The 25820-nt window shown below is 42.3% G+C and overlaps 1 protein-coding gene across 5 annotated transcripts in view; it reads right to left on the minus strand.

Annotated features, from left to right (window-relative positions):
- Nucleotides 1-25820, minus strand: part of SGCD (sarcoglycan delta) — a 376562-nt gene that overhangs the window by 321302 nt on the left and 29440 nt on the right. For 4 of the 5 annotated variants that reach the window (XM_061456830.1, XM_061456825.1, XM_061456829.1 and 1 more), the window contains exon 1: nt 4732-4770. The exons of the other annotated variant lie outside the window; for it this stretch is intronic. The gene's annotated coding sequence lies outside the window, so the exon portion shown is untranslated. Of the gene's footprint in view, nt 1-4731; nt 4771-25820 lie in introns of those variants that run through there. 5 annotated transcript variants of the gene reach the window in all.

The following is a 25820-nucleotide window of genomic DNA, read 5'->3' on the forward strand; positions in this document are numbered from 1 at the left end:
TGTATTCATGAAGAACTTCTCCATCACATGCCCACTTGCTGCTCTTCCCTCCTCTCTGTGAGCCCAGACTCCTTGCTTCCCTTAAAATTCCAGTGAAATGCCAGGTTTGGTTCATGGAGATTTGTAAAATCAGTTCCCAACTAAATAGCGTTAAACGAGGGGCACAGTTGAAAAACAAAACCTAAGCTGAAGATGTTCTCCTGTTTCACATCTTCTTCCCTCTTTCCAGGTTAAGGACTTTTCTGAGGAAGAAGAATGACTACAGATGACCTGCGGAGCAATGACAACAGAAGCATGGATACACAAATCAGAGGGGCTGCTTCTGTCAATTTCATTGAGTTGCTACTACAGGACTATAAAGTTAATTGTTGGCAGAATTCTTACAGAAGTTTAGAAGTCCCCAACTAACTCTTGATACTCTGTGACTGATGAGTTGCTACTGTGCCAGGGAACCTCAGTATCAATAGAACAGCACCAGATAAAATTAAGTATAAAAAAAAAAACCTAATTAACTAGAAAGACATTTCTTTCTTCCACGTCAGCATCACAAAGTTTGAAGGCCTGGTGGTTTTCTTGCCCATCTAAAAAGCCTGTGAATGACAGCGAGTGCTTTTTAACAGTATGTGGAAAGGGCATGAATGAATGCCCTATCCAGGTGCCTCTGTACAACGCACTCCTTCCACGTGCTGTAGGTTACACGGAAAATGTTTGTGTTCCTGTCATCTCCAGCTACAAATAACAGTGAAAGTACTGAAGAAATGTGACAGACCAAAAGAAAATAAAACCACATCAGCAAAACTGGGAAGTATCAAGCATCATCAGTTCCATCGTCAGGCCAGCAACAAATGTGACCTGTGGCTGTTCATGTTCTTTTTTGTTGTTCTTTTAATTTTTAATACTTTCCTGCTGCAGATTCATGACAGTTGTTGTCCTTCGTTTGCACTGACTTGCACTGGATCCAGTTGGCCAGCAATGGCAGGGAATGCTAATTCCATTTAGTTACCAGAAAAAAGCAATAAAAGCAAATATGTTTCCCTAAGGCCCCAGCCCAGAGTGATGAAAAATCCAGACCAACAAACATATTTTGTTAAAATCAGTCTTAAGCGTCATCTCTTTTCCCACAGAAAAATCAAAGTAAGAAAAGAGTATTCTAGGCAAACTGATACAGAAATGATGGGCCCTTCATAGCTCTAGTAATTGCATCACAAATACATCCCCACGCTGGGAAAAGAGTGACAGCCTCCACCCCAGAACTGGGCAAGCCCTAATGACATTTCAGATGAGCCATGAGCACAGAAATGACATACATCCATAGCTAAGATTATTTAAAGTTATGGGTTAGTGACAGCAGCAGCTGCCGTTCCTGACCTCAAGGGAATCACAGTTCTGGTAACACAACATCTTGCCCTCCCGTTTCTCACTGGGACTTAGTGGGATGTGAGCTGCTCTCTGAGCTACTGCAATGGGCTCCCAATGCCGTGCTGACCACAGGCAGGAGTGCACTGCAGGGGCAGAGAGGAAGGCAACCCAGGCAAATATAAAATAACTTTTCCTGTTAGAGATGACTACTTATTTTCCCTGCCTTTAGAAATGAACAGCTGCCGCTCAGGTTTGCCAGCACCCAGCACTCAAAAACTGGGAGAGACTCAGAAATAGGAAGATTGTCTGTAAAACAGCCTGATGTTGGGATGGGGGGGGGGGGGGAGAAAAAAAAAAAAGCCTCTTTTTATTTGGCTTGTGATTGCTAAGTCTGCAGGAATCCCTCTTTTTCAAGCTTTTTCCTTAGTTCATGAGGAGCAGAGATCTACTTATTTTTTTCCTTTTAAATGAATGCTGGGATTCTAACAAAATCAACTAATTCCAGGAGCTGAGGCTTCAAGATAAAGAGGAAAGTATACCATGTCGCAAAGCTCACAATGCAATCTCACTGCATTGGTGTTGGCAGCGGTTCACTTGGCTCTGGAAATAATAAAGTGGGAGACTGAAATGACAAACAAACCGGAGATCCAAACTGAAGCACCACCAGGGAATGCAAAGCAGATGGCCAGCTAAAGAAGACCAGCCCAAAGAATCACTATAGTCTTTGCAGGAAGATTACTGACAGCATCTACTGATGGTGGCCTCTTTCCTATTAGCTTGCCCGGCATGGTTTGCATCTTGATATCCTTGCCATGGATTATTATTAAGAGCAGAAAACAAGCTAGAGAATCCTCTCAATTGCAGATTATCTGTGTACTGCCTCATAGTAAAAAAGGGAGATTCAAGAGCATTGGAGAATCCACACAAGGGTCAGGAACAACTCCACATCTCTGTGCCATCTTGGACCTGCACTGCTTTAACCAGTCATTGAGCTATCACTAAGATAACACTGGTGTGTGCTTCCTGGCAGAATGCTTTCAGCATGCTTCTATTAAAGTGTCTGCTTTGTTTCAATATCCCACAATATTGTTTTGTCATGAGAAATTATTTAAAAGTTGCAAAATTAAGTCTGTGCTAAACAGGAGTTGGCACAATGGAAATTAGATTTTGGGACTCCCCACAAATATGTAAGTGTGAGCGTATGAAATCACATGTGGCAATTTGTTTTCAGAAAGAGGAAAAACCCCTAAATTCCTCAGCAGAGGAAAAACATGGGAATTATCAACCATGACCATCTGAACTAAGCAAAGTGGTAAAGTGCCTTGCAGAGCTCCATAGGGACTGATCCTTTTTGCTTATCCTAATCAATACATTGGTTTACTGAAGAAGAAAACAATTATCGTAGAGTAGGCTTCAGGCTGCCAAGCCCAGCAGATTCTCTGTGCTGCCAAATAGGATTTCTCTTTAGTCTGTGTCCATCCCTAGCACTTAGTGAAGCTGACCTGTCACCTTGTGCTCCTGAGTATATTGCCATTTTCTTCAATCTTCACTCTTTTTACCAGTCTAGAAAGGCAGTGTTTAACACCTGCTAAAATCAACATGCTCTCCTCTATGGCCATTCACAGGGATTAGGATTTTGAACTTTGGACTCAATAGGGAAAGTTTTCCACAAGCACCTGGAGCTAAATCCTACCCACCATATTTGTGGGAGTTTCTCCATTACCTGCCTGTTTGAAATAAGCAGGATTTAATCATATGGGGATGACAGTGAATTACTGCCCCTCATGAAGGGATATAGCACTCCCGTCCCCCTCTTCCAGCCCGTCTGTTCACAGGCTGGTACATCGCTGGAGCACAGCCAGGCAGCCATAGAAATGCATTGAGTGAGTAAGGTCTTCCTTCCCCATCAGCCAATAAAGATAATTACACAGGCCAGCATATATTAATTTGGGTTCAGTCCTTTTCCCACTCAAATTAATGTTGGTTTTGTCATTGACACTGTTGTTAGCAGAAGCTGGCCCAACAGCAGGGAGCTAAAATTAGACAGCTTGTGCTGTTTTGCTGGTCACCTTCCTTCCCATTCCAGCTGAGGGAGTTACTGGCCCAGCTGGGGATTGATACCAATTCAAGGAGCAGCCCAGGTATCCAAGGCATGCCACTGATGGGCTCCAACACCTATAGCTGGAGCTCACGCAGTGGGAGCCCTGCGATGATCACACACTTGCATCACCTCCACAGCCAGGCCCCCGGACATGCTCACCCCTCTGGAACTCATTTGCCAAAACTGGCACTAAAGGAGGGCAGAGAAGGGGACACACATAGAAATTCCTTATCCCCTAGGGCTCAGAGTCAGGGGTGGCGGCTTTCGGTGAAGAGGCCCATGCAGGTGTACTACACACACTGCTGTCATCAGAGATTCCCTGTGCGAGGCTGTCAGATTTTTATATGGTTTCCACAACACCAAAGTCACTTGTTATCAATATTGGTGGTGCCACTTGACAAATCAGAGGAAATCCATCATGGCCCGTGAGGTTATTCTGGTGTAACGAGCAGCCCTTGTATCTCATTTGTCAGAAGTGCGACTCAGCCCTTACATCTCCATTTCTGTGCAGTGCAAATCCATATAGGAACTTGCCTCAGTGCAAGGCTTGGGGGGCTTGTCTACAGCCCAGCAACTCGCAGCCTCCCTGCATACATGCATATGTGAATGCACACAGATACACACACATATATGTAATTATTCTGCACAGGTTTCATCTGAAACAGTATATGTTTCTTGTAGGCAGTAGTCTGCCTATCAGTGTGTTTGATATACAGATATTTACCAGCAAGGCTGGAAAGTCCCCCTAGCCACACTTCCATGGAGCACACGTAGCACCCCAATTTGCACATATCTCAGAAATACAAACAGTCCCTGTGTTTTCATATTCTGCTGCCACAATAACTTTGCAGAGTACTTTGCTTACTGGACTTGTTTCATGGTGGGTGTAACTGCCAGCAATAGCTTTCCTGCTACTCAGAGCAGAGTCACATGCTGTGATTGCTCATATGCGGTTCAGATTCTCCAGCAACTGAGAAAGGAAAAAAAAAAAAAAAGGAAAAAAGAAAAAAGCAACTGTTTCTGACTGAGACACATTCCTCTGTTGTCTCTGCCTCAGCTGCAAATGCTCTCTGCTACACTGATTTCTTTTAACTGGTCAATCCCCACCCTGTTTCCACAAACGCAGAAAGCAACTGCTTTTAATTCCAAACTCCCAGCCTTGTGCCAGATAACATTTGCCGATCAACTGCCAAGGCAAGCTTCATAGAGGAAAAAAACAAGAAATCAAGAAGGAGGACTGGCAGATTAAACAGCTCAGCTCTGATTCTTACCTTCAGAAGCAGACTTCGTTCAAAGCCCACAAATACTTTGCTGGAAGTCTCTGAACTATTTTTAGCTTCCCTGGGGGATGCCATATAGGGAGAGCAGCCCCCTCTGAGTCATTACTAAACTGCCTAACATAACAGCAGGACACCTGCTGCCAGTGAGTCATGTTTGGTGTGAAGCTAATGGTATATATATAGACAAAACATAAAGACAATTGCTTATTTTCCTTCATACCCTATGTGTTGCTTGCGTCTTCCTGTTACTCTAAGCAAATCAAATCAGTGCACTGTCTTTACAGGACAGTGTAAAGAAGACAAATGTGCAGGAAAATCCATGTTCTCTTCAGACCAAAAGCTCTAAAGAGGTACAGCAGAATGATGCTTGCTTGCATCTGTGGCATGTATACCTGTGTATATACATATCTGCACTTTTACACACAAACAATGTGATTATACTCTTGCAAGCTGCTGCTCTGATGCATGCAAACTAGTGTTTTCACTGAAAACATGAATGGGAATTCAGTGATTATAAATCTAGAGCTCCATCCTGAAACTGTCTTCCCTACTCCCACAGTAAGAAAGACGCAGTGTGGAAAAGGGGCATATGTGTGGGAAACTGATGTTTATAACATGCTAGCAAAGAGAAGAGAAACCTGTTCCGTATATAAGCTTCCAGGCAAGAGGCAGAAGTACCTTAGTGGCTGTACAGTGGCAGTTAAACATTAGCTGTACTCCTCTTTGTTGGCTTCACAGCCATTGCTTGCAGTGACAAACATATTTGTAGAACAACCTTTTGGTCTGTGCTAGGAGCCTGATTTAGCTTTCCCCCCAAGCCATGCATTTCATCGTTATGGGCTGCACTTGTAAAGTTCTGAGAGCTGCAGTAAAGAGCTGCTAAGTTTGGCTTTGTGACCTCTGGAAGATCTCTTTTTTATTCATTTCCTTTCTCTCTCTTTTTCTTTTTTTGGTTATTTCTGTCTTTAAGGAAAGGCATTCTCCTGATCTTCTGCCTTGGGCAGTACTTCCATTTGTGATGGGTACCGGTACTTATCCTACTCAACCTCAGCTCACCCTACTGTCCTTAAATTCTACAACATAATCACTCTTATTAAAGACAATGGTAAAGCATCCACTAACACCAGTGAGAAGAGCATGGAGGCTTACAGAAGATGCTAGAATTTCAGCAGTCATGGCCAGAATCAGCATTAGGCACTGCAACGGATGAAGCCATACCCTGACTGATATAACCACATAAACGTCTATCTTCCCCCACAGAAAACCAGCTTAAGTATTCAATGGATAATGAAAAACTTCTTGTAGGTTTATAAAACCATCAGATTGAATCTATTGCAGGAGAATGATTTAAATACATATATAAAGGTGATACCTCTGTTCCCAGAGAACTCTGTAGATGTCCAAACACTTTTTTTTGTAGCCTTATTTTTGTTTGTTTCGTTCTTCTTTTCCCACCTCTCTCCTTCTCCTGTCAAACTGGACAAGGGATGGTAGAAACTAAGAAACTCTCCCAGCCTGCATGGTTCCCCTTGTCCAAGAGGGGCTGCACTAGGCAGCAGCAAAGAGCTACAGTTTTCTTCTTTGAGCAGCTTAGGGACAGACGCTGCATGAAACCCCTCAAAAGATGAATGAAGCTCCTAAAACACTGCACTTACATATGTTCTAGCGTCTCTGAACAGAGTTCAGAAACGTATTTCAAGCCTAGCAATTTAAATACCCCCTGGAAAGTCAGCATCTCACCACTTAAAATGACAACCTGCCAAATCCTGATTGTATGGGGGAAAGGAAAGGCAACACGCCCCAAACCAGGGTCTCCTCCACCAAATAAAGGTATGAAAAAAGAAAGCAACATATCCTTTCCGTTCTGTATCCAGCTGCTTCCCCAGGTTTCTGCTGTAGCAGAAGCAGCAGGATTTCAGGCAGACAGACCCTGGAGCACTTGCCGCTTTCACAAGAAGCATGCCAATGACCCACACTGCGGTCCTCTATTCCCCCCTAGTGACCAGAACACACTGAGGGTACTGCATCAGCTGTAGCCTTCGAGCTCAGCAGAGCTGCCGCGTCTCTGAAGCACCAGCAGCAGATCTGGCTTTGTGCATCAGCAGTCCTGCTGTCCTCTCCGGTGCCAAAACCTACCCCAAATCCCCTTTTCACACCAGCTTTCATCTCAGAGGACAGAAACAACCAGCTGCAATGGGGAGAGTCATCAACTGAGCACAAGGATCAGTTCTCCCCTGCCATCCCTCTGACAACAGCCCGAGCATGCCGTTATTAACTAACACAGCACCTTTATATGTGTATGCTAAATGAAAAAGTAGAAGCAGAAAGGGAAAAAAATGGCCAAACCCCTCGGCATGTCTGCCTTGAATTCTAATTAGCAAAGAATTGTTTGCCTTAATTCTAAACATATTTAGAATACAGAGCATATATTTCCAAAGGATGTTTTGTATTTACAGCATGTCTGTCTGGTTAGACTGCTGCAATGTAATTGTTTTCCTGCTGAGAATTATAGCAGTGAAGTTACTCTGGGTACGATTACAGCTCATTATAGTTTTGCTCTGGAATTTAAAGGCTCCCCTGCAACACTCCCTCCTTCCCACTTAGAGGCACTGGCCTTGGAGCTTTGTGCCTGCTGCCCACAATTGCAGTAACTGAGGTCCCTAAGGTCACTGCCAGCTATGTGACATGCAGGTGCATTTGAGGTTTAGTTGCTAGAAATGGGTAAGTCATTACAGTAACAGTATGAGGGGAAATCTATAAAGTCTACCCTACACTGAGGCTGGAGCCAAAACTCAGCTAGGTCTGTGCCTGAGGAGAGCTTGACCGCAAGACGGCAGCAATCCATGCCTGGCAAGGTTTTGGGAGCAAGAGCACTGCAGAATTTGTATCCAAAGCGGGGGGGGTTGACAAAGAGCAGGTTAATGGCTGCAGAGCATGAGATGTTCACTCCTGTCCACAGACTCCACACAAAGTGAATGTTTTAATGTCAGAAGTGGAGCACTACAGCGTGGGTAAGACAGCAAACATGCTGGGACAAGCCATGGTGAATTCATCCTCTGCTCCCTAATGGGAAACATTTCTTGACATTTTTCATAACTGTAGCTGTTCCTTTTGCCTCTAAATCTTTAAAGCTTTATACTGGAATCAGGATTGCATCATAAATCTCTTCCTTCTATCATACCTTAACCTGTCGCTGCTGATATTTCTGAGCAGAGAGCAGAGCCCCAGCTGTGCTGGAGCAGCCCAAGACAGCACTGACATTGGTTCAGCACAAACCATGTTGATGGTAGTGGTGCAGCTCAGGCACTTGAAGAAAGCCTTCCAAGCCTCTGCGGCCTCCCATGCAGCCTGGTCCCTCTCCCTGCCCCAGATGGTGCAGCTGTGGGAACACATGTACTCCACTGCTGAGCTGCACCGTGTGTTTCAAAACAAAATGTCAATGAGCTTTCCAGATTAAAACATTAAAAATGTATGAGCAACAACTGTTGCACATGAGGAAGCTAATAACACTGGTAGGGTTTTTCCTTTTGAAATCAGGTAAGAACATTTTTAATACCAGTGAGTTCGTATGCAGTTACAGTTTCCCCAAATCGAAGGCCAGAAAGATTCATTAGATCTCCACTTGACCTTACAACAAACCACTGTATTTTACCCAGCTATTTCTAATCGAACAGAGCCATAAGTCCCAAGAAAGTCAATAGTGGAGGAAAGCAGCAAGTCTTACTCTGGAGCCATGATAAAGCAGAAAACTGAACATAACATTTTGCTGTTTGAGACCTGGTTTTGGTGATGCTGCATGTAAAAGTAAAATAACCTCTTTTCCTGTTATTCACTACTCTCATGTTTATATATTTAAAGGCCACATAAATTCCTTTTGTCAAGTCATCACAGTGGGATCAATGCACAGAGGCTTTCCAGTGCACTGTTCCCTTCATCCCTTGAGCGCTACCTACACTCCTGTGTGCAGAGCTCTGCCCTTGCATAGACCAACACGCAGCTTGATGGATCCCCATCCTCTTTACCAAAAGATTCAGCTTCCCCAGTGCCAGTTTCCTTTCCTTGATCCCTGTGCTTTGCAAAAAAATATTCATCTTGTGTTTTTGCTACAGACCATTGATACAAACAACAGACAGCTCTGACGCTTACACTTAACCCTATGTGCCCCAGAAACCACAGGTCCATGCAGCCCTGATTCCTCATTGACAGCCACCTGTTGAACTCTGTTGGGCACTTCGTTATCCATTTAATGTATATTCTAATGTTACCGAATAGTGCTAATGTTTAATCAGCATGCTATTCAGTGTCAAGGCAAACACTTTACAAAAGTCTAAATGCACTGAATTTAGACAATTGTTTTTCGTCAACTAGACATGTAATATAATCAGAGAGTGAAAATTAGGTTTCTTTGATAAATTTTGTCATAAACCCATGTCTTTTAGACTACTTACTAATTTACTTTCACATCAGCTTTTGAATTACTCAACCCCAAAGCTAGCTAGCCTGCTTGAGTCTTTAGGAAATGCTTCCTCATAACAACCTTCTCTCTAAAATTGATAGACACATTTCATACAACCGAGTGAGCATTAGCTCATTCACAAGGCAGCTGCTTACTTTCAGGGAGACTGGACTGGATTTGCTTCTTTTTGGAAGGTTTCTGGGCTTTGATAGGACCACATGCCTAACGCAGGGGCACAGTGCCCTGTTCCTCTCAGTACCCCTTCACATCTGCCCTGCTTACAATGCCTCGCTAGCACTCCTAAGGCAAACAGACAAGCAAAAGCTCAGAAATAACTTTACCAAAAAGGAAAAAATGTGACTTTGGGGCATTTCTGCATGCACCTGGCAGCACACTGCTATAGCTGCACATGATTTAGGGCCTCAGATACATCTGCTCTTTAACTACATTAGTACAAAGCCAGAGTCATAACTTTATGGGCTGAAGGATGGTTGTATTTTGGAAGGGATCTAGCTGCCAAGAGGATTTTTGTGCCTGGTTTGTATGTAAGATTCATCCACAAAGGCAAACAGTTCTTTTTACCAAAATCCACCCTTTCTACCAAAATCCACCATGTTTTTTGAAAGTATCTGTGAACCTCATTCCCTTTGCCCATTCCCCACTGTACTCCTTTAAACAAGTTAATATTGTCCTGCCAGAACTGCTGTTGCCTACCTCATCAAATAATAATGAAACCTTTAGGAGTTCAGTGGAGAGCTGTATGTTTTGCACATAAAGACCCAATGGCTTTTCAGTGCTCCTGCTGTTACTCAGATATGCAAAATGAAGCTGAGGCAGGAAATCAAGGTACAAAACCGAAGCCTTCATACTTCATGAGCACACTTCATTTGCTCTGCTGTCAGTTAACTCAAAACCCCAATGAAAAGAAGGGGGGGGGAAATCAAGACATAAAAGAAAAGGAGTAATTATATGCAAGCCACTAGACTTATTGCTTAGCTTTTGGCAAAATATTGACTCCTGAATGATCTTTTGTCAAATCTCATAAAAAGACAGCCTCCAGGTGATGAATCTTGCCACAGGCATTAAATGGGGTGCTGCTGGAAAAGGAGAAGAAGGGAAATGGAAAAGAAGGCTTAATTTCAATTAAGTAAACTACCTGTGTCTGCATTTGGTTACAGTTCTCGTGCTTTGGAAAAGTAGGATGCTTATGGGCTTGATTTTGGCTTGTTTAAAATATTCATGGCATTTGAAATGTCTTCTGTGCTGGGCTTGGTGGATCTGGTAAACGGCTGAACCAGGTCTGGTGCTCCCTGCAGTGAGCAGCCTCAAGAGCAGACCACTTAGATTCTAAGGACACTTGGCCAAAACCAGAGTTTGGAGCACAAACTTCCACTGAAGGCTCTGCTGTGACCCCCTCATACAGGAGCTGAGAGCACTTATTGATTTCAGGAGGGAGATGGATGAATGTGCAGCATCTCTATATCAGCAATCCAGACATTTTGGACTGGTTTTGCATGCTGACATTTCACTATGACCTGGGATTTTGCACAGGCTTTCACCCAACTATTGAAGCTGGAAAGGACAGGGCTATGAACAAGAGGAAAGCAGTGGGGAGGAGGAAGCAGAATGTATTTGTTATCTAAAGCAATAATTTATCATTTCCAGACAGTACAGCAGGATAAAGAGTCTCATGGATAAAGAATTGATTTGAGACTGGGAGAAATGGGTCTATCCCAGCCTCGGCTGCAGGTTTCCTGGCAGATTTTCAACCTCAAAAATAAAGACATAAAATGGGAAAAATACTCCCTGCCCCAGCTGTGGTCAGAGCAGTGGCCCATGCTGTACTGACAAGCTCTACTGCAAAGCCCCAGTTAAAGCCCCAAGGAAGAAATTTGTGTTATATAAAGTAACCTGGATTTTTCATCATTAAAAAAGTGCCACGAGCAATGCTGATATTCCACACAGAGTCTGCCATTTCCAGTTTCACTCTCATCACTAATCAGCATTAATTCAACATTAACTTAGGACTCGATTTTTTCACCCAGCTCATGCTGGCATCAGGCAATTCACCCAATAGGCTCTCCCTCAGACTCCTTTTTTCGGAAGTGATTTTTAAAAACCATTTTAAGTGATTTAAGAATACTCCTAAATGTCAGCTGCAGGCAAGAGAAGATAGTTATTGGTCTGGTTTTAGAAGGAATTTTTGGCTCAGTTTCTTCTTCCTACCCTGCTCATCACTGATGTATTTTTAAATGAATCCTAAAATACACACCAGGAAACTCTATTAAATAAAAATCATGAATGGCATGCAGACTGTGCTATTACTGTGCATAAGAAGATAACAAGACTCAAGAGACTGCCCTTTACATTCTGCTGCTCTTGCTAACTACAGATCTGGCCCAACAAATGCACACGTTCATGAAGAAGGGAGAGGTGACATGAGCCTTAAACAATATGTCTGGAAAGAGGCCGGTGGAATAAGAAATGGGAGAGATAATCAGAATGCCATGAGCTGTAGCTCTCTGTGCTCTCAATTAACTAAGTGATTGGACATGCACAATCAGAGATCCCAAACGCATCATTTGTAGGTTATCAGTGATATCAGACATCAGATGGAGCAGTGCTGGACTCCCCCTGCCAACAAACTGGAGGAAAGAATTAGAATTCTGAAAGCTTTTTACAGCCAGACTCTCACCTCAAGACACAATAAAAGAAAAGCTTTTAGATCATTCCTGGCAGAGGAGCTGGAAAGCTGCCATGCTCAGACAGAGTAACTATGGTAATCCATATCAGGTTGCAGAAATCATCTTTAGCATACAGTCTTCTAAGCCCTCCAAGAAGCTTTTTTCCTAATCCACTTAAAAATAAAAAATAAAGGGTGTTTCAAGGTCATACAGTACCAATAATGGGATCAAAGACACTGAATGGGAAACCGGTCAAGGGTACATGTTCCTGGGCACCAACTGCTGGCTCTGCAAGGAAGGAGAGCTCTGAACCAAGAGGCAGTAGCTGGGTAGGGGGCGGACATCCTTGTCTTGTGCTCTGCATTGCCAAGTGAGCTTGATCATCTATCATCTGCAAGGAAGACTGCAATTAAGATGCACTGCAGAAAACCTATGCTTAATTGCTTTGATTCTTAGGTGATTGAGAGCTGAATACATTACTGTGCCAAAATTACTGAACACAAAGGCCTTGATTCTGTTCTCTTCTGTGCCGGTATAAGTGATGCCCAGAGTTCGCCTTTGTGGGTATCTGAGGATTGCTGGAGCTTATTTATGTAGTCAGGCTCAGCCCTCAGTGACACTCCAACTCTATTTAAATATTTGGGGTTGCAGTGTGCCTGATGTGAAGGAATTTGATTCTATTGTTCACTTGAGCAGTATTAGGAGCATAGAAAATCAAATTCCATTATTTTATAATTAGTTCAAAATTAAGCTCTGCTACTTAAATCTCCATGCTACATGTAGCCCCAAGTTTTGCCCTGCTTCACCCTGCTGTGTGCATGCAGCAGCCTATGCTATCATCTGTTCCTCTTCATGATTATTCCTCAAGTATCTGACAGATCCCTGCACCTCTCAAAACACCCTTGATATTAAAGCCAAATGAGTATCATGTAGAGCTGGACTCAGAAAGGTTCAAGAAGAGTAAATGTGGTAGAGAAGCACGTGAAGGAAAAGGCAACATATGACCAATAAAGTCTTATGCATAGAAATCCCAAATGCCAGTAGTGCGAAGAAGACATACCAGACATCCTCAAGTCTCTGCTGCTTTACTTTGCTGCCTGCTGAGCCAGACACCAGCTTTCCCTCCCTGCAAAGATGACTGCGATGAGTCAAACACAATGTCAAAACTGAAACTGTTCCACATCAATCTCATACTGAAGGGCCAAAATCTCAGAGATCAGGCATCTATCACTGAATGCATGTTTACACATATTCTTTTCTTGGTTTTTGTGAGTACTTCAATTGACATTTTCCTCAGTTTTGGGGCATTTTTTTTTCTTTCCTTATATGCAAAATGATTGTACTTGCATGCACAAAGCAGCTGAATGCTTCTCTGGCTGGTCTGTTCATATGAATACAATACAGGGCAAACATCTGTGTTTTGGGAGAAAAAATAAACAGATGTCCAAAAAAAGCATGCAGGCAAAAAGCCTCAATAATGATAGACACAGCTTTGGAGATGCTTTGAAAATTAGGGCTAAAATACCAATTTCACTTCTTCTGTGTTGCAATGACAAGATGCTGAATTGCTATGATTTCAGTAGTCCATAGCTTAATTTTATTATGTTTGATCTAACAATGCTAAGTGTATTTCTTGGTATGTGTTAAACATTAAACTTATTATACATTAAGGTGGTTTTAGGTATTATCACGTGCCTGTAATTTGATATTAGAATTTAGATCATTATCCTCAATTCTCAGGTGCATTAGCTGGTGGAGTCCCTAACCTGCAATTTAGAATAGGAAAAATATAATTATGTGCAATCAGAGTCTCCAAGAAGAGGATCTTTTTTATGGGACTGCAGAGTTACAGGTGAAGGATACTCAGGTATGGCCTCCAAACAGGTCTGAAAATGTTGCTGGCAGCACCCAGGATACAGCAGGGACCAATAATATGAAGCTCAAGACATGCTGTGCATAGTGTCATTTTTGTCTGCTCATTTTTATCTCTGCTATGATTTCACACCATTTTCAGGAACACCACTCCAGTCCCTAACACTTGGCTTTGTGTGCTGTGTCTCTGCACCTGATCATGGGAAGGCAATGGTAATACAAGGGGCATTGGGAATGATGGTATCTGGGGTATCAGGAACGGTGATGATGAGGGAGGCAGCAGGAGAGTGGACTGGGAGCATCTTCCATGGCTGACCTGTCATGTGGCAGAGAGCAATGCCATGCTTTCTGATACCCTAGGAAAGGGTTTCATTCTCAAATGCAGTGTCCCCTTTGGTCTCATCTCTTCCAGGATCAACTGCTTCTGGGTACAAAGCAGCAAGAGGTACCAGTTTCAAATTGATATCTGCAAGTATTCAATTTGCACATGCGAAGTGGTGCTAGGCTTTGGGTCATATGTCCTTGATTTTTTTTTGCCCTCTCCTCAGACACATCTATTGACACAGGAAGAAACAGGATATGCAGTAATTTAGCCAATAAAAATATCTAATCAATCGAGTTCATAAATTAAGCCTGCAATGAAGGCAGATCACTGCTCTTCAACCATTTGCATAGCATGCTGGTGCCCTGCCTGGCTGGTTTTTAGTTTAGGAAGCATATTCCCAAGCAGTCACCCAGTGTACATATGTTGATTTTAACACACTGAAATATATCTTCAGAGGAGATGCTGGCATTTATGTATCTTTTATACATATTCCAGAGGATTATTTATTAGGTTCAAAACCGTTTCTTTTTTTCCTTCCCAGACAGAAATAATCAAGACAAACCACAGTGAATCTCAAGTTTTGCGGATACAAAAAAGAAACTTACAGCTCTCTTTTGGCGGGTAAAGCCAGCAATATCCTCCCATTCATATGACAAGGGCTGTTTCGTTGAGAAAAGCCTAACAAGACTTTTATAGTGTATTCTTTAGCTTTTTCCAGGGCACCTCACCCCTCTTTGCCCATGAAATGGCCATGCAGATCTTACTGAACAACAGCCCAACCCAGAGTGGATTTTGCCCACCCTTCTATCTATTGAAGCAAGTCTGGAGCCAGTAATGCCTCTTCCACTCCAAAAATCAGGCAGGCATGGAGTGTCAATGAATATTTAATTAATAAGTGATTACATAACTACTCTGCTAAACTGAGCATCCTTTGAGGAAATAACAACTAGGGAGTAAAAGCATGAATGAGACTCTGTCAGCTTTATGGATGTCTGCTGTTCGGGGGCATGGCTCCTTCAGCTGTGATGGAAGTAGATTATACTTAGGGGAAGAGATACAGGAGCTGATGCGCATGCTTTTTGTATGCACATTTTCCACCTGGAAAATGTCTGTGAAGATACGGTCTGCTACACTGTGTCTCTGGCACAGGAGGGAGAAACAGATGGAAAGATCGTCTGAAACCTTTTGTTCTCCATAGTTAATAACCTGGAGCTCTTCTAATATCTAACATGTGTAGGTTGGCTTCATCTCCATGTGCATGCTCTTCAGAGGAAAACCAACTACATTCACTGGTTGGCCAATATGATAATGTGTGGCTGTTTTACAAAAAGGATAAGCTCTTAAAACCATTGTGTCCTTTATGAAATGCTGTTTACAGCGCAATGTGACATTTTAGTGCCAGCAAAATTGGGAATGAAACCAGACACATTTTGACACAAGTTTAGAAATTGGGAAAACCTTTCTTTTTCTAAAACTCAAAACGTTGATCTGTTCTATCAATGCAGTGCTTCTGAACAAAGACTTTTCCAACACATCGTCTCAGCGTCAAAATATAGCACAGGCCTTATTTGGAATTAAACAAAATCTTTAAATTGTCATTTTTCTCATGAAAGAAACATCCATTTCAGTCTAGCCAAGCAACAATACAACATTGCTGATGGAAGAAATTTCCTTCCTAGCCCCTGCAGAGTTTGTCGTGCACTTTGAAATGCATGATTTTATTATCCTTAATTTACCATGCAAAGGTATAAATAGCAGTGGCCATAAAATTATCCATTCCTTGTTAAAATGCAGCTGGAGTACACACCCTCCTTTGACAGTGGGTTCCAGAGGAGGACTTCACACTGTGTGAAGAATCGCACTCTTACTCCTGTTCACGAAGAGCGGATAACACCAACTGATGGGAGGCGACTAGAGCATCGTTCGAGCTCTTGCCAAAATGAACCCTTCAGCAACTGAAACAAGTGCCTTTAGCTCCTACAAAGTCCTTATCTGACCTTGGAGCCTATGGCTGATGGCAATGAGACATAAACTCCCAAATGAAAATAAAATATTTTACCCTTCACCGCTAGAAGCTGCCATGGGAAGCCTGTCTTGTTCATTCAGTCTGCAGCTTGCAATTCCCTGTTCATAAGTCATCTTATGACTTAGAGGGAATACAGATTTTTCTTGGGACACTAAGACTCAAGGGAATTACCTGTAGTTAAACATCTGATTAATGGCTCATTAAGAATCAGCAACAGTGTTTATTCAGTCTCTGTCTGAGTGTGGTTTTGCAATTATGTGCTTTTGAGACTGCAGGTGTGTGAAATATAACCCAAATGGAAATATGATGGAAATGCAGTTTACATTTACTCAAGGGCTAGCTATTTTAGATTATAAATATAAAATAGAAAAGTGCAATTATTACTCTGCCCAGGGACTACCCAGACGCTCACTAGACTCTTTACAAACACATTAAACACTAAATTTCTGTCCTAAATAATTTATTCTAAGTGGCAGAGTATTCTATCCACCCTCATGCTACCTCTGATACATCTCTTGCTACAACTAGACACAAGACTTACTTGTAAAAGCCAGATTCATCATTGGATTACTCAGGTAGTAACCACTGCACCACAAATGGTCTGTGCTTCTCCGGGGGAACATTAGGGGAAGAGAGAGACTGACAGTGCTTGGCTGTATCCGTTTGCTAGGTTTCTGGCGATATATTAAAATCACACTATTTAATTCTGTTTAATGATGAATCATGCATTACCCTCCTTCCATCCCCAGAGGACACAGAGTTTGGCCACTCTCCCCTGCATGTGCTGTGGCTCTGCCATTTGCTCCATCAGCTCCAGAGCAGCCACGAACATTGGGGCAGATGCACTTTTGACCATGCATCCAGCCAGCTAGCAACAGGTAACCAGTAATCATAAAATATGCAACCATAATGCTCTAGTTTTGAAGATGAAGCAAGGACTGGAGATCAGGAGGAGGGACAGGAGGCTGGTACCTGGTCAAATATTGTGACTCAAGAAGAGTTTCCCCACTGACTTCAGGTGGGACAAAACCCCTTCTGAAACAGTTCACTTTTCTTTGCTGTGGCTGCTGCTGTAAGCATCATGCCATTCCCAAAGCTGCTTCCTTTTTTCCAATTTGTTTTATGCTGTTGTTTTTTTAAAAGGTCATTTCAGAATTCCTCTGGGTCCCATAAAAGCCATGCTACCACCTTGCAGAAGTTCTCAGTGGTACCGTGCAACTAAATATTAGTCACAGGAGAATGGGAATGGATAGTCAAGCAGAAACAAACCTAAAGGCAATGAACCATCAAATGTGAAGAACGCAGGATGATGCTAACAGACAAAGGACTGTGCAGAGTCCCTAAATCCAAAGTGCATTTCTGAAATGGCAGTTTCTTTCAAGGGGAGTATTTCTAATAGTCTCTCTCCACTGCGAAAGGAAGGACCTATCTGTTTGCCATTGCTGACTGCCTAAAGTGCTTTATATTAGCCTAAAATAATGCAGTCAAGTGCTCCAGGCAGGATGGACACAGCCAGGCAATGCCTGGTGTCAGCTCCTGACTTGCTGCAGGTACAGTGCAGAGCTGGTGGGTACAGCCTGGCGCTGGAGGCTCCCCCACCTGAAGGCAGCAGTTGGATCTCCCCTGGCTTTGCCTTCTCTTCCCCAGGCTGTACAAACCCACAAATGTGTGCCCTGTCTTGGCTCATGGATAGGAGTAGCCTAGGAGAGACACTATGGATTGGTATCTCTGCATGAGCCAAGAGCTCCACATGTTTAGAGATGGACAGAGGAGCTCCCAGGCACTGACTATACTGAAGGTCCCACAACTTTGGGCTTAAAGTTGCCCAAAACCATTAAAAAAATATATATTTAATGTTGGGAAATCCACATGTTGGATAATCGATAAATGTTGGTCTGTGGTCAGTGTTGATTACTAAAACCATTTGCCGTTTTTTCTACTGAGTGCTTCTCACTCCAGTAGCCAGTTTCAGATCATGCTGTGACATCCTCCATGACATCCTCTGGTCCTCTGATGCCAGAAGCCTTCCTCAGTGTTAGTACTTGTAAGATCCCTCCTAACTAATGAGAAGGGAGAAGCTAATGAGATGGAACCACTTTTAGCCCATAGGCCAGAACTTCTAGAACCCAAACTATTTCTGTAATTCATTAGGGGTTTTTTTCAGAAGCATTTCTGAATTTGTCACATAGCACCACAAAAATGCTTTGTCTTTATTTCTTTATGTAGTGGTAATAACTGCATGAACTCCTTCTTCCCCAGTTCACAAACTCAAGGTTCCTATTTAATTTCTCAGCCACTGCAGTCAGCTCACATTGAGGTGTTTATTATTTCAAAGATACAGTCACCTCAGCCAGTAAGCATGACCTATTTTGTTCGTTCCTGGACCTCACATTTTCTGTGTTGTTCAAATGAGTCTCATTGCTCACTGGATCCAGATCACTCTGAAGAAGTGATTTATTATTTACTAATCTGCTCAGTTTTCTGTCATCTCTAATTTTTGTCATTAGTATTTTGATATTTTCTTCTAGATCATCAATAATGATGCTCTACAGCACCAAGGGAAAAACAGACTGCTGGGCAACTGAGGAGAAGCAGCCACACTGAATGTTGGTTCCCTGCTCCCAATTACTGTAATGCAGCAAAAATATCTGTAAAAGTAAAGTCCATTTTGAAGGCCTATTTTAAAAAGCTTTTGGAAAGCTTCCAAAATACAAAAAGGGAGACTTCTGCACTGTTGTCATAAAAACAAAACCTGAATCTGTTTTTTTGTTCGGCTGGTTTGTTTGAGGTTTTTTAACTGCCTTTTTTTAAGGAGAAAATACTTTTTAATTATGTCAGGGTTTTTAAGTCATGAAGGACAAAGACATAACAGAGGAGTTGTCCCATTATTGTTCTGTTAACTCTTTCCTATTGCTGGCATACATGCAAAAATCTGGGAGAAAATTCGCTTCATTAAACTGTCTCTCATCCTTTCAGATTTGAGGAGAGCCACTGTTCATTCTTAGCTGTGATTTCTAGCAAAATAAAGGAGGAAGGGAAAAAATATCTCTTCCACCCTTCCATTTTATTCTCTTTTTGAAGCTGTATGTTTAATAAGTTATAGCAATACGAAGTTTCAGAAGGCCAACTGTTTCCTTTAAGTTTGAACTACAATAGTTTCCTATTATAATTTGAATACTGGTTAGGCTTTTCAATCTGCTGCAGAAAGGCATTTAAGGATGTGCCAGATGTTAAACGTCAGTGCTATCGTCTTTTTTCCTTTAATAAAATAAATTACTACACAATGATAGTCCCCAGCCCATAGAGCTTTCACCAAACAGCAACCCAAGAAGTGAGTTTAGGGCACAGAGTTAGTGACAAAAACAGGAAGCAACATGTAATTCTTAACCAGTTTTGCACTGTGACTGTCTTCTGCTGCCTAGCCAAGATATTTGTAATGTACTTCTAGGAAAGACAAGCTTTGAAACAGCTTCAGAAGAAGACAAGGCTGAGAGAAGGATATGTTCATGCATTTGCTTGCAAGTGTTTTATCTTCGTGGGGTCCAAAAGCAAGTGCAGAGAATCAAGCTGTGAGCAGTCTAACTGAAACAACATATTTAATTTAGGTGTCTACTTGTACCCAGCTAAATCAGGGCTCCTGATGTTGGCTTGTTTCTCTAACTCTCATTTTTACTACAGGGACATGTTGAGTTGCTCAGCCATTTGCAGTTCTCTTTTGGCAGACAGCTTCTCAATACACGAGATCTTTCTAAGATTGATACAGAGAAGGTCAAATGCTTTTCCTCAGCTGTGTGATTAATGCTATTCAAGGCTTTAAAAAATATATAACAAAAGGCAGTAATTGTCAAGGTTTAAGTGCATGTCTAGTGAATTCATTGCTACCTTTAGGAGACAGTTTGCCATACTTCTGATGGAGTAAGACAGTCTTGTAAACAAAAGAAATAGTATTGAATATAACCAGAAAAGAATGAGGCTTTTGTTCCCAGTGTCCCGTAAAATCTCTCTTTCTCCCTCCTGGGTATAGGAATACTTATCAATCCTATGTTTGAATTCTACTCATTAAATACTGGAAAATAGAATAACTTCACAGAACTAAAACCTGTTTTTAAAGGAGCGAGAGGTTCAATTCCAGAATTCACTAATAGCATTATTAAAATTAGAGTCCGTTTCCCAGGCTCTAGCCTGCAGTCCCAAAGGGCAAGGACAGTGCTGCACTCAGCCTTAGCTGGTGAAGGCTCATCGTTCCATGGCCAGGGGAGTCTGTCCCTTGGAAGCCCTTCTCCATTTCTTTCATCTAAAAGCCTTAGCCAGGAATCTGAGGTCTCTTCATTGTCACAACATACAGAACAGACCTGCCCTTCATTTCAGGGTTTCAAATCAAAAAAGAAACTGCAACCAGTGCTCTAATTAGCAGCTCTGCTGACTTCTTCTGGACTGTGAAGGATTGAGGAGTCACAGGCAACCTTTGATTTAAAATCAAGAGGGTTACAGCCTGGCCTTCCTTTGAGAAACAGTGATTTCTGCACTCTAGTACTCATTTGGAAGGAAGCTCTTGCCACCATGCATACACTTTATTAAAAGCCTGAACATTTTAATAGATGAGAAGTTATACCCAGATGTTCAGTTTCACCCCTTCTTTCTCTATGCCCACCAGAGATCTGTGGGGAAGGGGCAGCAATGCATCTGCCATGCTGTTTGCCCAGTTCACTGTGAGGAAGTTTTATGTAGAGCAAAGCCAATGCTGAGGTGAAGGTTACTTTGCTGGTTATATAAAGGCTTGGGTGGTTTGGGTTTGAGGTTGGGGTTTCTTTGACTCCTCTGTTACCAAGGTTTTTATAAATTCCACAATAGGCCCAAATTAGCCCAGCCCTCCACTGAGTGCCTTGCAGCGTCTGTGAGAGCAATTAAGAAGCACTATTCCCAAAGCTGTCTTCTCCTCAATTATGTCGGCAAACAAAGAGGCGTGCCTGTGTAAGACCCTCTCTATTAAACAAACCAGGCCTACTTATTTTCTCTTTGATCAGGGGAATGAAGTCAGCAGGGAACACGGAATGCAAAGCAGTGTGTTCTCTCTTGGACTTCTGAAGTTCACAAACAAAAAAGAGAGAAAGAAGAAAATCACATCGTGCAACTAGAAACGTAACCCATCCTTCTTGCAGAGCACCAGGTACATCAAGTACCACACAGGAGAGTGGGGCCTCAGGTTCCTGGAACTGGAAACTGGGTGGCTGTTACAGTCAGCATAACAAAAATCAAAGAGACATTTCCACTGGGCATTTACCTTTTGAAATGCCTCCTTTTTCAAAGGAGCTCATAACAGGATGGTCTATTTTATGTATCCCATTCTGTTTCAGATGTGGCAAGAGATAATCATTAATTGCTGTGCCTCTGCCTCATCACTGAAGAAAGCACATGAAAGCCAAGGAATTAGGATAACTTGAATTGTGCTATTCTTTTTATTGGTGTATTTATATAGTTTATATATAAATAGAGAAAGACTGTGGTCAATAAACAGTATATTCTTTCAGATTTCAGTAATTTCAGTAATTAGCACTTTCTTTGGGTTAGGGCTTTGTTGGTTGAGCTTTTTTGGGCAAAGGCTTTTGGCTGATCTTTTCTGCTGAGGCGGAATAAATGTTGCCTCACATCACAGACCCCCCATCACCTCTGCAGTCTCTGCATTGCTCAGCTAATGAAACATTCAGCAGTGTCTGGGCAGGGAGGGTTACTATCAAACTCTCCCTACTGGGAGGTAAAGTATATCACAGGGTTTTTTAAATCAGAAACACAGCATCTGTATTAGCTATTTTGACATCACTCTTAAAACATACTCAGTGTTGCATGTAACAACCTAGAAGACAAGAGCTATGCTAGCTCCTCAGGGTCCCTAGGAAGCAATCTCAGGGGTTACAGTAGCTCCAGCAAAGCTGTACCACATGGAAAACCTGCACATAATCAGCTGGGAAACTTCTCAGCAGGATGAATGAGCAGGGGACTTGTTCAGGGGATTATTGTTTTTAACATAGACGGAATGTTTGGAAAAGCAGTGGATGCACAACAACGGAAACAGAAGCCACTTCCTCATCTGCAGATGTATGTCTTGGTGCATGCAGAGGTACCGACAGCTGGCAAGACAGCAAGCTGAGATTATAGCTCTTTATGTAAAAACTTGCTCGACCATTACTTCATTTTATTCTGCTATTTATTACTGGTTTCATCTGCTTATAAATTAGGACAGTAAGTTGTCTGGGGCTCTTAATGGCACATTTGACTGCTGCTCTGAAAGATCGTCTGTACAGTCAACAAAATAATATTAATGGGTCATTACTCCAGTAAAGCAAACCACAGAATGATAGCAGCGGTAGCATTAACAGGATGGTGATAATGAACTCTTAGAATTTCCCTAGTGCCTGGTATCAAAACACTTTCCAAAAGAGACCGGTATCTTTTACCCCATTTTACACCTGGGGAAACTGAGAAAAGGATCAATACCTGGATTATCAAACAGCAACACAAGCGGATGTTTGAGGCTCAGAAAGTGAAGTTGATATCTTTTGTCACAGGTCACATTCTAGAGTTTTTCATTTACCATCACCTTCTTTTTATTTTAGTCTGAGCCTCTGCCAGCTCAGAAGGAGACTTCTCTGAAGGAGGGGGAAAGTCTGTGGTTCCCCATTGCCATCCTCATGTCACACCCGTTTGCTACCTCATGCCCATAGTCTTTCAGCTGTCTAGAATTATCCTTCATCCCTAGAAGAGCTCATTTCCTAAACGCATGCTGTGTATGCTGAGGACTTTTTAGGGCTTGCCTGGATGGAGATATGTGGGAAAACTAATCCAAAAATCCTCTGTGAACTTGCTCAGAATCAAGGTAGCCTCAAGTGATTTAAGCTAAGCTAATGAAGGCCTGACTGAGCCTATCTGCACAAAGGTTTCGGTGCCGTTTGAATCATCCACTTTATCATATCCTTAATTATGGATCAACAGCATTATAGACAAACTCTCTAAATAAAGGAGAAACACCAGAAGGACAACAGGATGTGGGTAACTGTCAAGAAGCATTTTCCTAGCAACTACTCTACAAAAGCCAAATCTTACAGTCCTGACCAAGGAAGACAAGCAGAGCCTGTGCTGATGTCCTAAAACTCCATCATCACCATGCTGAGCATGAAAAGGTGTTATGTGTTCTTTTGACCATCAGACTTGTGACCACTTTTCATTTGAGGAGACTTGCAAACATCTGTTTGAGAACTGCTTTTTGAGCAATCATTCAGGACCCTCAGCTTTCACTGAAAGATATCTCTGACCCTTGAGGCTGGAGAGAAGCACCTGAAAATGTAACTCCCCAGGGACTCAAAAGACAAATGAAGTCAGATTCCGCACTATTCTTTTGACCTTTTCTTAATGTTTCATGAATTTTAGACCAGTCTCAGCATGGTTATTCAGGACCCAGAGCCCCCTTTCCAGTGGTGGAAGACAGGGTCCAGTAGCACATTCCCAGGAAGAAGCCCACCCTCCTGGAGACCTTCTTCTCCCAGGGGGATGGAACTGAGCTTGCACCAGCCATACTTCAAACAATTTAAAAGCTCGGTTTTTCTGCTAATCTGCTCCATTTGAAGTATTTCTCCAAGTCAGTGCTGGAAGCAGACCAATGCCTTGGAGAAATACTTCAGTTGCTCCCAGCTTTGGAACTTAGGCATCATTTTTGATCTGCCCTGCATGCTCTCACTAGATCAATGTATCATCACACCAGTTCCCTCTGCTGAAACAGGGCCATCATTCTCCCTGCACAGCTAAATGCCTCACCTAGGCTCTCATCATCTTATAGCACAGATCAACTCTAATTTTCTCTTCTCAAATACAGAAAACTGCCATTTTGCTCTCCTTGTATCATTTGAGAACACCACTGTAAAGACAATTTTTTTTAGCTTCACTTCAGACTATGCCCTTCCCTTCTACATAGCCCTCCTCTCACCTTCCTTCAGTGGCCACATCAAACCTAAGCTGCTTGGTCAGTATTTTCAAGGCACTTCACAACTTACCTCTGCCTTACCCACCATGTCTCACAGAATTTCAAGAGATCAGCTCTCACCTTCAATCAGCCCCAGTGCCAGATGGAAACAGACCCAAATCCTTCCCTCCCCCAACAAATCCTTTCTCCCTGCTTCAAATCCCCCCTCTCCCACTCCTTAATACAGCTAACTAACATGAAACAGCAATTCCTCCCTTCTGTGCCAGAGACTCTGGCAGATGGCACCGCCCTGTTTATTACAGGATAATCCTTTTTTAAAAGGAGATAAAGGAAAAGAAATACACAGAAAGTTCAATGAGGACTTTGAAATGGAGTTCCCGCATCTTTACACAGACTGGAAGTCATCCCTGGGATCACCAAGTGCAGTCCCTGCCATCATATGAGCCGCATTGTATTATCTCTCTGTAACTTTACTGGCTTAAAAGTAGTTGGGGTTTTGTTTTTTGACATTCCTACCAAGAAGCTGTTCCAGCCTACCTGTCCTAATGGCTAGAAGACTCCTTGTGATTTCTAGGGTGAGCTTATTCATGTCCCTTTGTTCTTGTGATAACATTGTTCTCCAGTGCAAATAGTCCTTTTTCTTCCCTAATGTTTTTACAGGCAGTAATCATAACCCTGCTAAGCCTTCATTTTGCTGTCAACAAGCCATGCTCCTTAGCTTTCTTTTGTAAATTGGGCTCTCCCTTCTACTGATCTCTGTAACACCCCCCATCTGCATCTGTCCCTGTTTTAACTCACAGGTTTTGAGCATAGATATTCCACAAACGGCTATATCAAGCAAGGATGTTAACAGCCCCTTATCTATACAGCCCATACTTTTCCTAATGTAGAATTTGTCCTTTTCACAAATCATCACAACACTGGCCACAAAAAATTTGTCCAAAAATGCTGATTCTGTAGAGCTGATGTCAGACTAAAAGGCCTGTTCACACTGCTCTCCCTATTTCTCTTCCTTTCTTGAATACAGACACTGTGTTTGCTATTCTTCAGTCACACAGTGCCACCCTTGAGTTGATAGATTTATTAAAAACTCTTACTACCAGATTTGCAATTTCACACATCAATTCTTCCAGAACTCTAGGACCAAAAGTTTACACTCCACACACACACTCTCCCCCCTACTTGTGGTATGGAAAACTTTAAGCTTTTATTCCACTTATGGTAAGGCAAACTCTGTTCCCTCACACTTCTTCCCATTAGCCACTGCAATTTTACCCCTCTGCAAACTGTTTACCTTGAATTTCTGTGTACACATATTGAGATACAGTCCCCAATACAGTGAGTGATGATTCTATGCCTACAGTGAAAGTGTGATATTCGATTTGTGCTGAAATGGTAAGAAATACATAGGATATATTGATCAGTTCAGAAACTTAGCAGGAGTATTAAGATGAACAAATATGTTTCAAAACCATCTTTGTAATGCTTGAGGTAGAATAAGCATCATATATTGACTTGGTCGTTAAAACAAAATCTCTCCCAGGATTTGAGTGCATTTCTGCAATAAAAAGAGAACAGTGCTTGTGGCAGCCACAGCCTCAGTAATTGCCTGGGGACCTCGTGCGAAACTGAAGCCCAAAAGATGAAGGGAAGAGGGAATACCGCTGGAAAAAAAAAAAAGGCAAAAACAAATATTGCAAGACACCTGAGGAGCTATTTCACAGCTACAGAAAAAAATGCTGTGT

This window comes from Pezoporus flaviventris, unplaced genomic scaffold, assembly GCF_033815535.1.
Source record: "Pezoporus flaviventris isolate CSIRO_AGI_PZ_B2104156 unplaced genomic scaffold, CSIRO_AGI_Pfla_v1 ptg000023l, whole genome shotgun sequence".
Taxonomy (NCBI): Eukaryota; Metazoa; Chordata; class Aves; order Psittaciformes; family Psittacidae; genus Pezoporus; species Pezoporus flaviventris.